Genomic DNA, 12,784 nt, shown 5'->3' with positions numbered 1-12,784 from the left:
ACTTCATACTGTGTGCACACCCTGGCATCGTAGAGGATGTGGAGGTCTTCGGTAAGGTCCGTTGTAGCGACCACAGAATGGTAAGGTCTCGTGTTAGCTTAGATTTGAAGAGGGAACGGAAGAAACTGATCAAGCGAAAGGCTATTAACGAGTTAGCATTAAGAGGGAAGGTAGATAAATTCAAAATGTTGCTGCAAAACAGATTTTCCGCTTTAACTGAAGAATACGACCGTAGTGTTGAAACAATGAATTATAATCTTACAACTATCGTTACAGAGTGCGCCGCAGAAGTAGGTGGTAGGATGGTTCGACAGGATACCAGCAAGCTATCTCAGGAGACCTGATTAAGAAACGCCAAAGCATGAGGACGTCTAACTCCACAGACAGGATAGAACTAGCAGAGCTATCGAAGTTAATAAATAAGCGCAAGGTAGCCGACATAAGAAAGTTTAACGTGGAGAAAATCGATCATGCTCTAAGGAACGGAGGTAGCCTAAAATCAGTGAGGAGAAAACTGGGCATTGGTAAAAACCAGATGTATGCGCTAAAAGACAAACAGGGCAATGTCATCAGCAATATGGATAAGATAGTTGAATTAGCCGAAGAGTTCTACACAAATCTATACAGTAGCGAATGTAATCATCAAGTTACTGAGGGAGGCAGTCGAGCACAGCAATGGGACATCCTGCCAGTAACGAAGGAGGAAGTAAAGAAAGCCTTAGGAGCAATGCAAAGAGGTAAAGCAGCTGGTGAGGATCAGGTAACAGCAGATTTGTTGAAGGACGGAGGAGAGATTGTGCTACAAAAACTAGCCACCCTGTATACGCAATGCCTTGTGACCTCGAGAGTACCAGAAGCTTGGAAGAACGCTAACATAATCTTAATTCATAAGAAAGGAGACGTCAAGGACTTGAAGAATTACAGACCAATCAGCTTATTGTCCGTTGACTACAAGGTATTTACTAAGGTAATCGCTAATAGAGTCAGGACAACCTTGGACTTTAGTCAACCAAATGATCAGGCAGGCTTTCGTAAAGGATACTCGACAATAGACCACATTCACACTATCAATCAGGTGATAGAGAAATGCGCAGAATATAACCAACCCCTATATATAGCCTTCATTGATTACGAGAAAGCATTGGACTCAGTGGAAACCTCAGCTGTCATGCATGCATTGCGGAATCAGGGTGTAGAAGAGTGTTATGTGAAAATATTGGAAGATATTTATAACGATTGCACAGCTACTATAAATCCCCATAAAGTCAGCAATAAAATTCCAATACGGAAAGGTGTCAGGCAGGGAGACACGATCTCGCCAATGCTCTTCACTGCCTGCTTACAGGAGGTATTCCGGGGCCTGAAATGGGAACAGTTGGGGATAAGAGTTAATGGAGAATACCTGAGTAATTTGCGATTAATTCGCTGATGACATTGCCTTGCTAAGCAACTCAGGACAAGAACTGCAAAGCATGATCAATCAGTTAGACAGGCAGAGCAGAACGGTGGGGCTAAGAATTAACATGCAGAAAACCAAAGTGATGTTCAACAGCCTTGCAAGGGAACAGCAGTTCGCAATTGGTAGCGAGGTGCTGGAAGTAGTAAGAGAATATGTCTACTTAGGGCAGGTAGTGACCGCAGATCCGGATCATGAGAGGGAAATAACTAGAAGAATAAGAATGGGGTGGAGCGCATATGGCAGGTTCTCTCAGATCATGAATGGTAGCTTACCAATATCACTGAAGAGAAAAGTATACAACAGCCGTATCCTACCGATACTTACCTATGGGGCAGAAACGTTGAGGCTAACAAAGAGGGTTCAGCTTAAGTTGAGAACAACGCAGCGAGCTATGGAAAGGAAAATGATAGGTGTAACGTTAAGAGATCGGAAGAGGGCGGAGTGGGTGAGGGAACAAACGCGGGTTAATGACGTCTTAGTTGAAATCAAGAGGAAGAAATTGGCTTGGGCAGGGCATGTAATGCGAAGGCAAGATAAACCGCTGATTCTTAAGGGTAACAGAGTGGATTCCAAGAGAAAGCAAACGTAGCAGGGGACGGCAGAAAGTTAGGTGGGCGGATGAGATTAAGAAGTTTGCGGGGATACAGTGGCGGCAACTGACAAAGGACAGGGTTAATTGGAGAGACATGGGAGAGGCATTTGCCCTGCAGTGGGTGTAGTCAGGCTGATGATGATGATGATGATGATATCACCATATATACTTGCGAAACTGGGCTGATGATATAATCGTTTCGACGTGCTGGATGAGGCATCGAGAGCAAATGAACTTGCTCTATTCAAGTGCACATATTTGTGAAATAGCGTTTGACGAGCGATGTCGCGGCGTGTGCTTAATGATTGTAGAGAAAGATCGGTTTTAATCTGACTGACGCTTCAACGGTAGTTATAGTTTCGTGAAATGAATCGTTTTGCCCTGTTTTGGATAGATTCTAACGCGGTGATCATGTTGTGATAGGGAGACCAAATGGAAGAAGCAAATCCAAGTTGTCGACGAACAAAATTGAGGTATGTTACTTTTCGAATATATTACATGGTGAATTTCGGACATTACTGTGTGGGTAGCCTAATGACCTTGAGGCGACGGCGCACATGGATGAGATATGGACTGACCATGTGAGATATGAAGAAAGGTAAACGCCGAGGTGAATCTCGGATTGAAGCGCCTTGTGGTTATTAGTAGAAATAATACGGCGGCATATAATCCAATCGTCCGCGAAAATTCCCATACTGGCAGTTATATTATTAGGTAAATCATTGATATAAATAAGAAAAAAAAGGGACAAAGCACACTGCCCTGCGGCACACCGGAGCTAACCAGGGAAAGGTTTGAGGACAGATTATTAACAAATACAAACTGTTGGCGACGAGAGAGGAAGTTGCGAAGTCTTGTTAAAGTAAGCGAGTCTAGGCGGAGTGGTGATAATTTCGAAATCTTGCGGCAGTGAGCTACGAGGTCGAACGCAAAGCAAAGTCAAGGAATATAAAATCAGTTTGAAGGTTTTCTCTCATATTAAAATGCAAATTAGCAGTTAGTTCGAATAATTGTGTTTCGCAGGAGTGACGCTTCGTAAACCTGTGAATAGCGTTAAAAAAGTGATTCTGCTCAAGATCACTGAAAACATGCGAAGCAATTTTATGCTCCAGCATTTTGCTGGAGATGCACGTGAGAGAGATAGGACGGTAATTTTCAGCCGAGTTCTTCCTTCCAGATATAAAAATTTCAACTATTTTAGCTATCTTCCAGTCTGAGGGCAGTATTCCTATAGTTAAAGATTGCTGAAAAGTATTAAATAAAATTTTCCCTGCCATTGGAACTGCATCTTTTTAATTTTAGAATTAATGCCATCAACGCCAGCTGAAGCAGAAACCTGTATAAGGCGGAGAATATCATTAAGGCGGAGCTCAAATGTCTCCCTTAATTTCTGTTCTGCATTCAAATCGATTATCTTTTAATTATTACCCTCGTCATATAGGGGAGGATACCTTCTGGTTTCAAGAATAAAATGCATGAAACTAGTTGGCGGAATAAAGTGCATGATAGATACATCAGAGTCTATCAAGGGAGCAGGAAATTCTGTCAGCGCATAGGCTGCCTTTGAGAGCGCCCCATAAGAGTCGTAAAAATTCTATGCAGTGCATGTACCTTTTCCCACGAAGAGTGCAGCACTTGCAAAATTGTCGCAACAATGTTGCAAATTTGTGCCCGTGCAGATACGAAGTGCTCCCAATCCATCCGAGCCTAATATCTTTTATCACGCTCTCTTTACCAGAATAAAAAGGGCCGATGTCAATTTCACAACGTACTAGCGAGAAGCCACGATTCACTGTGTTTTCGGACATACTAAACTATAGGGTGTGGAGATATATTTATTTATTTATTTGATACTGTCAATCCCGTCAGGGAGCGTAACAGGGAGGGCATTACAAAATTCAAAGACACAAAATATAGAAATTATAATTAATCAAACTACATATCTGAATATTACACAAAATTGTACATCAGGAATTACGAATAGGAGTTAAACTGGCATGAGTAGCGTGTGACAAGAATTTCGCAGACAAATAGTTATACCAGAAGAGAAACACAAAAGACAGGAACAAATTCCCAAAGATAAAAGAACACAATCATTGCTGAGACGTAAGTAGTTCATTTTCAACATGAGTGATAAAAGCGTTTAATGTTGGACTATTAACAATGGATGCGTTCAAGGTGTTCCATTCGCGTATAGCACGAGGAAAACACGATATTTGAAAAAGTCAGTGCGGAATGAAAAGTCCTTGAGTGTGTGTATGTGGTTATTACATGTTTGTCGCGCTTGAAATTTTGCTATGTATTTTGAAGTCTCCCCCACAGATGCACAGCAGGCGCGAAAGCTAGCCGACGGGGGAGAGTAGGAAAGGAGGACAGGAGAGGGTTTTGGACAGTCGGATCGGCCCTACTCGGCAGGCATTGTAAAAATAGAGGAGGCGCTGCATGGGATGAGCGAGGTTTTCGGTATTTTTCAATGCGAGTGCCACTTCGTGGCGATGGCCTCATTCATGGACGCAAGCGTACTTTTGTCGTTCGCCGAGAAGCGGCGCTCGCAGCCCTGACGAAAAGTGCGACGATCGGCATCCATTTGTCTCAGAGCCGATGACCAGGCATAGAAAACGGAGGAGGCTATGGCTGTCAGTAGATCAAAAATATGTGATAAATAAGAGCTAACGCTTTAAAAACATATATCAGCTTAAAACACGATATGATTTCGATTCTCGGTAATACATGACAGCGCAGCTGCGGGTCTGCGCAGTAAAAGTGCAGCCTATTCTTGATCTCAGAAGTGAATTGTAGTTATGTGATAGAGCTCTTTTGTCCAATCAGCGCCAAGGAAGACAACAAGCACTCCTCACATATTTTAGCAGTGTTGTGACTATGTTTAAAACAATTATCGCAGAAATTGAAAAGGCAGTTGACGATGCTGTTTAGAAAGTACAGCTTCATTCACTACTTAAATTAGCAGATAAAATCTCCTCGGAAACAGCAGTGCGGAGGCCTGCTTCGAACTGGTGTGCCGTCACTCCTAAACGTGGCATTCGCCGAGTTGGCCGATCCTCCTGCGCGCCGCAGCTGTAGGCTTGGCCTGCTCGGCCGACTCGCCACGCCATCCTGATTTCGCACGCCGTTTTGTAGCGCACGCAGTTCTGATTGGTTCAGATCGCCGCAGCCTTCACAGCACTGCAAACGACCTGTGAGATGTAGCATAACCCGTTATTTCAGTGCGCTAGCACTTAGACGGGTCATTAGCTAAAAAACCGTTATTTCTCCTGGTGAGCCCTGAGTAACAGGTGCAAGCACCGATGAGGCTTGTGCGTCCCTGATTTTTCTTTCCGAGCAACCTCTCGCGGTAAACTATTAATTTAACAGCCACTTGCAATGGTGGGCAGGTTGTGATAATGTAGCAAGTTTCTCCCCGCGTCACGCGTATCGGCGGTCGCCATTTCCTCTTGCACAGACCTTTCAGTGCTTACGCAATAATAACGATTACTGAGGACAAAACTACACAGACCACAACAGGCATGCGTGCAAGATAGACCGCCCTCCGAAGAACTCTGCAAAAATCAAGCTCCCGGGGGCTATTCCTCCAACTCAGTTAGAGGAATAGCCCTCCAACTCATGGAGGTTGCTCGGGAAAGGCAACCTCCATGGATCTCACCAGCTCCAGCGGTGGCTGTTTTACAGCAACCTACCGGTTCTGTGGAGCGTCGCTTAAGCGCTATACCACAGCGCCGGTTGTGGTATGAGGGCTCGACGAGATCTATCAGTGTGACAGGTTTTGAGTAGCTGCCACAGCCGGAGTTAACAAACTGTAAATGACGCAATGAGAGACCGTAAGATGACACAATTGCCATAGAATCAGAATCGGAATAGAGGGGCAAGTGAAAGGAGAGTGCTATCGCATTTACTTCTCATTAGTCCAACTGATCGCACCTAATTTTTCCCCACAAGAGAACAAAACGGACGCTGTTCAGACCGTATACCGAGGACTTCCAATTGGTTTCAGAAATTAAACTGTAGTTCTGGTCGATGATTTTAACTAAGACTGTCGCAAGCATCCTGAGTTCATAGAACGTTTAGAGCAACACAACAGTTTTTGTCCAGCTAGACCTAGGAACTTAAGCGCAAAACCTGCACAGATTTAGTATTTAAAAACAAGTCTTTCCTTGAAAGTGTCTCCCTGTGTATCAAGTTACTTCAGAGGAAACAAGAAAAATTTGTGATGTTTGGAGATCGATGTGCATGCGAAAGTTAACTGCAAAAACTGCAACATCACGAAGGTGTTTACAATGCTGATATCGGCGATATGCCACAATTAACATTGTCTTCAACACTGTACTCACTGCGTTTGTGTTTGCGTTTGTTATGTAACGCAAGCGTAAAATCACAAACGCCTAAAAAATGCACGCAAAGCTTAGTAAGGTAAGTAAAAGCAAAACAATGATAAGCAAAGATAGTCAAAGCAATAATAAAGACAAACAATTGAAAAAGACACACAGGCTCCGCCTTAAGGCTATGACGTGATAGCGTTAATCGGTTACTCCCTATATATGTGAAAGTCGTAATTCTCTTTACACTCATAGGTCCCTGGGTATTCAAAACCGCTTCTGGCGCGATGGTTCTGCGGTTAAGCGATGCGCCACTGCCCTGCGATGGCAGGTGCTGCCGCCTGCGAGGCTTGAGCTACTCATACTTCTCTTCCGGAGTAAGCTCTCGCGCCTAGTAATTAATTTAGCTGCCACCTGTCACGGTGGTCAGTTTGCTCACAATCCGTTGGGCAAGTTGTAATGACGCCACAACGTCGCTTGACTCAGGATGACGTGACATGGTTCCGTGACCAGCGCATTTTTCGACCGTGGCGAGTTGCGCGAGGTCGAGCAGAATCTTGTGCCCCAAGTTGACTATCAAGGTGCATAGGGGGTCAGCTGGGCCTGCCTACCCTACCCCGACCGATTTTTCGCTCACAGCGCCGACAGCGACACGGGATTTTCTACAGCACGGGGGCTTTGACGATATCGCTTTAAAAAGCTAATCAAAGATAAACGACAGCAGACGCAGTAGCGCACCTTAAGGTCACATTTAGCTAAGCCCGGATAATAGGGGAATTTTTAAGGCGGAAGCCTTTAATGCCTCATCGTTGTAAGCAGGAGTTGTCGACAGAAAATGTCACGCTTTTCAATTGGTCGAAACGCTCGTGACGTCACAGTGCGCGAATTTCAAATGGGGCCAATTCTACTTTGGCTAGTAACCATGCAACCAATCAAAGGGATCGTATAGTGATGCTCCAACTAAGTGGGACTGAGTTTAGTTAATTGCTTAATTAATCAATTAGCCTAATTAAGATAGAGGAGAATGAAGAGGTCAGAAGACAGAGGAAAAGAAAAGACGCGCGCCGCAGCGACAACAGCGTCCGCGGAAGGAGACGCTGCTGAAAAAAACAGATAAGTACGAAGCCGCGTTCGCTCCACCACCACGCACTTCCCCACTCAGTTCGACGTTGCTCGTTTCATATACGTTGTGTCGAACATCCTAGACAGTTCCAACATTTGACAAGTGAATGACAGAACACGATGGATAGAAATACAATGATATAAATATGAAATAGCCTAATTAACCTTTCTAGTTAGACCGCATAAATCAATAAAACCGAGAACGAAATTGGTCGAGTTGGGGAATCGAACCAGGGTCTCCGGAGTGCGATACGAGCACGCTAGCCACTCCGTAATGCCAGCTGAATGGTTTGGAATGAACAAAGGCGCGTCTAGCTAATACGGCGTCTTCGTTCACTCCCATCTTCCCCCTTTCCCTTACGGCGAGGTGCAGGTGTCCACCCAGATATGCGAGAGAGATACATTTCCTTTCCTCAAAAAATAAATTTACCGTCCAGCAAGGCGTACAGCCGAATTGGCGATGGCGTTCTGTGGACTCCCTGGCAGCGTTGCAAGACGCTGTCGCGTTCCACTCTTACAGGCGAAGCTTAACATGTTAACCACACATCAGTAACACACGCAGACAGCCAATGGACGCGTCATTCGCTGGTAGCACTCGAATCATCATTCACAACCACATTCGTGGCAGAATGCTGTACTCAGGCTTTCGCCTTGCACCACTTTAGTCGCCAAAGTGACTCCTAATTTTTTTCCTTTCTTGTTGGTTTCTCAGTGGCTCTCGTTGTAATAGGAGGGGGAGTGGTTATGGCGGCGCTGGTTGCTGAACTCATCAGCAAAATCGAGTAGTCTCATGATTTTCGAGCGGAAAACGCACTCGGGCGGCAGCATGCTCGAAGTCCCATGATGGGTGTCAAAATTAACGCCGATGACGAAGCGTACGCTAGATGCATCCGGTGTGATGGACTAAAAGCTACACGGTCTAAAAAAAAGGTGATCAAGTCCATAACACAAGGCTCGTAGACAACTAGGCGACGGGAAAAGATGCTCTTATGAGGTCAACTAGAAAAAGGCTGGAATCCCCGCGGTGGCGCCACTCACCGACACCCTGCCTGACCGCCTACTGGAAGTACTCCAAACTTCGGCGGCACTAGTGTTCCTGCGGGGGGTAGATCGAATTCCGGAACTGAAGCGATGATGCCTAAACTCGGCACCCAGGATGCCGTCAATCGCCGAGGCCTATGTAGGGACAGTTGGTCTGGTGCTCTGCGTTGCTTGCACTCAGCAGCTCTGAACACCTTTCTAACAACATCGGAGGCTTCCTCCTGAAGTGTAGTACTACTCGGCGGTGACGTGGACGGTGATGCAGGATTTGTAACATGCGCCAACCTGGGCTTCCCGGCTACGAACGGAGTTGGTAGGCAGCAGCCCTCTCAGCGTTGTTGCGTCTTAATCACTGAGCTACCATCGGTCGACGTGTGCCTTGGTAGAGTGGGCCCTTATGTACATATAAGAAACACATATACGTCGCCGAGGGCAGACAGGAGCATTTTTCCCGCTACTGACGGTCCTGTCAAATCGCTGTTGTAGAAGGCCGGCATGCCTCAAAACTCCGATACTATTCGCCGCCATGTGTAAAATTAGTCAGATCGACCTTGATAACGTGACGGCACCGGACACATTTCCGAGAAGTCTCTAGAGCGGATGATTTATGGGAAGCTCTGGTATTGAGTCATCTTCTTTTTCAGAGAGCATTTTTCGAAGGTTGCCCAAAGTAAAGGACCAGTGTGAGTTTCGGCGTCGTGAATTTCTCGCCTTAGTGATGCAGTCGCGCCCCTCTCTACACCGCAAAAGAACAAAATAATATTTCAGTTTGTACCCAACTCTCTACTCAAATTGTACCTAACTGTATGCTGATAGACCATGACTGAGAGCTGAGAATTTTGCGTGAAAGTGGCAACACATAGCAGGCTGAGGTCTACGGCTCCGTGTATTTAAGCAATCTTCTCGGACAGAGCAGCCCTGCTTTACCAATGGTTGCATTGCCATTCGCCTGCGCACCAGCGTGTACGAGGCGTAATGTGACGTCCTAATTTCGTTCCGTGAGATCTACCTCACAGGTGAATGGACAGATTTCACGAGCAGTTTCGCTACGTCAACGCCACCGCGAACGCACTCTGGGAGTTTTGGAACTCTGCCCGATGGCCGCGTCAGCGAGGTGCGCGGTGCACGCATGAGCAGCAGATGTGTTTGCGTCGCCACACGCTGTCTACCTGCGTGAATGATGGATTTGTGAGATAGTTTGGTCACCTGAGGGGTGTCATGTGTTCCGACAGCTGCGCGAAGCAGAGGGCGCTTGATTTTTCGTATTTTCGGAAAGAAGAAAAGGTCCCCAAAATAAACGCAGAAGCTGGACATGGAAGGCAGCTGTGGAATTGATTAATAATTTCTACTTTTTTTTGTTGTTGTAGATCTGTCTTGGTCCATTCTATTTCAGCAACACGTCATTTACGCTGGATCATCGCCCCCCTCTTATTGAGTATTTTCGAAAATAAAAAAAAACCGGCCATCTAGTGTTTACCGTTCAGTTAGTGTATTCAGAAGCGCACTGAAAAAATAGTGACAGTGAGTCTCACGGCAGCACCCAGGTAGCAAAGAATGTATTATCTTAATTTTTTAAAAAAGTGCATTACAACAATGCGCAGCAATCCATAAAGAAATCAGTATTACAACAATCTACACAAAAATTAACTCATCACTCAAAAGTATCAAAAAACATTCTTCTCTAATCTGGAGCCCTGAAACCTCTCCGATTTTCATTTCATTTCATTTCATTTATTTTTCCCTTAAAGGCCCGAGGGCATTACATAAGGCATTACATTTTCTCCTTGTTTTCTGATTCTACAACAGACGAGCACATTTGTCGTGACTACAACCACTACGTGGTCATTTTGGGGCGAGAATCATGACGAAGGAAAAAAAAACCACAAACACTCTGACATGGATAGTGGAAGCCTAGATGGATACCGCAAAAATTACCAGAGCAAAACGAGATGGCAAGGATTGTAAGCACAGTTTGAGGGCGCTCAAATGCGTGCACGCTATGCACAGAATTGTTCTGTTCACGAAATGAGCAGAAGTCACGGTCGAGGAAATTTTTGTCGCCCCCTGCAAATTTAAACACGAAGGTTCGTGCAACAAGCGCAGCGTCATCGCCGCGGTCACCCCACTCCATGCAGCAACTACGCAACCTCTCAGCGCTGTACCAACCGGGATTAGCAACTCTGTAGTGGCGCCTTTGTTTCCTTTAGCGAAGCATAGCCAATGACACGGCGGAAACATTCTGCGACCGGGTCGAATGCTAGTTGAGGTGCCAAAAAAGGTGGGTTGTCGTTCGGACTACGCCCCGCGGGACTACAACAAAGCTGGCACTTTACTGCTTCGGGTAAGCGCGTGCATGCGCACTGAGGTTTGTGAAATCGGTCTCACTTCCCCCCTGTGAGATAACAGTGCTATATTATAGAGCCTCTGTGTGCGTCCTTACGCAAAATTACATGCCACGCATTATATTCTGAGGCATAGCACTAGAAATATTTCTGTCCATCTACCTACCATGTCTTGCTTACTGTTTCCTTAAGCTTCGAGTTATGTCTTTAGCTTCCCCGGGTGGGGGTCAGGCACATTGGTTCGCCGGTCTGCTGACCCATAATTTGCCCCTGGTTTCATTCGGGTGGAATGGCGGCAGTGAGATTGCTGTTGCACTTGTACCTGGTGGAGATGGGGCCCTAAAACTGTAAAATGATCCAGGAGCAGCTCAAGGCTTTTACCAGCTGCCACTTTGAAATTTCTTAAGTGCATCCCTTTGGCAGGCCGGGAATTCTGTGTCGATCCTCTGATCGGCACCTCTGATGAGCAGTGCGTGTCAGACTTGCTGCATCGTACATCGTTCGAGTCTTTTGCAGTTAAGCTGTACCTGAGCAACTCGCTTGTTCCAAAGACATCTGCAGTGCGGACCCACTGGCCTGTCCTCAGGAAATGCTCGATAGATGGATGGCAAAACTTTTTTCAGTCAATCGGAGGGTCGTAGGACTCTGTCCTCTTCCCCCCCCCCCCCCCCCCCTTCTAGGCGTCGGCCGTAACCCCTTGGGACCTGGCGGCGACCAAAGCTTGATTGGCGATGTTTCTTTAGACTTCTGGGTCTGAGTTGTGCATCAGAGCCCCCCATGAGTCTGGTGTGCGTGTGTTGTCTTTATAACGTGGGCATGCTTGAGCACTTTCGGCACGCTGGTGTTGGCGTGATATCAGTAATCCGCTGTACCAGAGTCCTCTCTGCTTTTAAGGTTTAGCCTACAACAACATCAACCTTTGCAATGCAGAAATTGCTGGCACTTTGATCATAGCAGCAAACCTTGCAAATCTGCAACATGTTTACAGCTTTGCAGGGACAACCATTCCGCAGACATTTGCACATCTGACGTGCCCAGTTGCAGTCTCTGCCGTGGCGTTCATCAGGCTGATGATGCTGGCTGTCCTAAACGTTCTGATGAGCAGAGTGTCCTGGACAGTAGTAGTTAAACCGCACCTAATTTTTTGCATCTGCTAGAGATATTCACTGACTGTAGCAGCTATATCAAGCTTACCTCAATCAATGCCCTGGAAGTTTGGCTGCGTACGTTTCATTTAATTCTCAGAGTGAACAAACCTTCTGTTCTTGTGCTCCCACTTGCATCCCTAGCATCTCCGCACTTGCATCTCCCTACTATATTTTGGCGCCCAAATCCCACAAGTTGAGTCCTTAAAATACTTAGGTGTAATATATACGACCCTCATTTAAACTGGCAACCTCATGCCAAAAGTATTTTCCTGAAAAGTGAGCGCGTTCTCGGTTGCCTGACACGAATTGGCAACAAGAAATTTGGCATGCACAAAGACACCCTTATTGCTAAATATATTCTGCTTTTTTGCAGTCACTTGCAGAAAATGGCAAACAATATAACAGCATTTCTCTCTCACCTCGTACTGGCGTACATCGCCGGCTGCTTGGCTGCAGAACCCTCAGTGGTGTCCTTTGCACAGCTGCTGGGCTGAGTCTTGCCGGCCTGGTGCTGTGCAGTGGTTCAGCTGAGTGGCTCCGTTGCACATTCCAGTTCTCAATCTCATCCAGGCAGCAGGGGTCACGAGGGCTGCTGGAAGTGGCAGAAACTCTGCATGAAAACCTTTATTAAATAAGTGTTCTGCCAACAATAGCATTCTGACAGAAAGGAGGGGCTGCTAATTAACAATCTGTTGAAAATCTGGTTAAAAGAGTGACCGACATCAAACCAGCACCTCTCACCACTTACA

The sequence above is a fragment of the Amblyomma mixtum genome, chromosome 3 (genome assembly GCF_055824585.1).
Source record: "Amblyomma mixtum isolate Tamu chromosome 3, ASM5582458v1, whole genome shotgun sequence".
Classification (NCBI taxonomy): Eukaryota; Metazoa; Arthropoda; class Arachnida; order Ixodida; family Ixodidae; genus Amblyomma; species Amblyomma mixtum.
Note: the sequence above shows the minus strand (reverse complement) of the source record.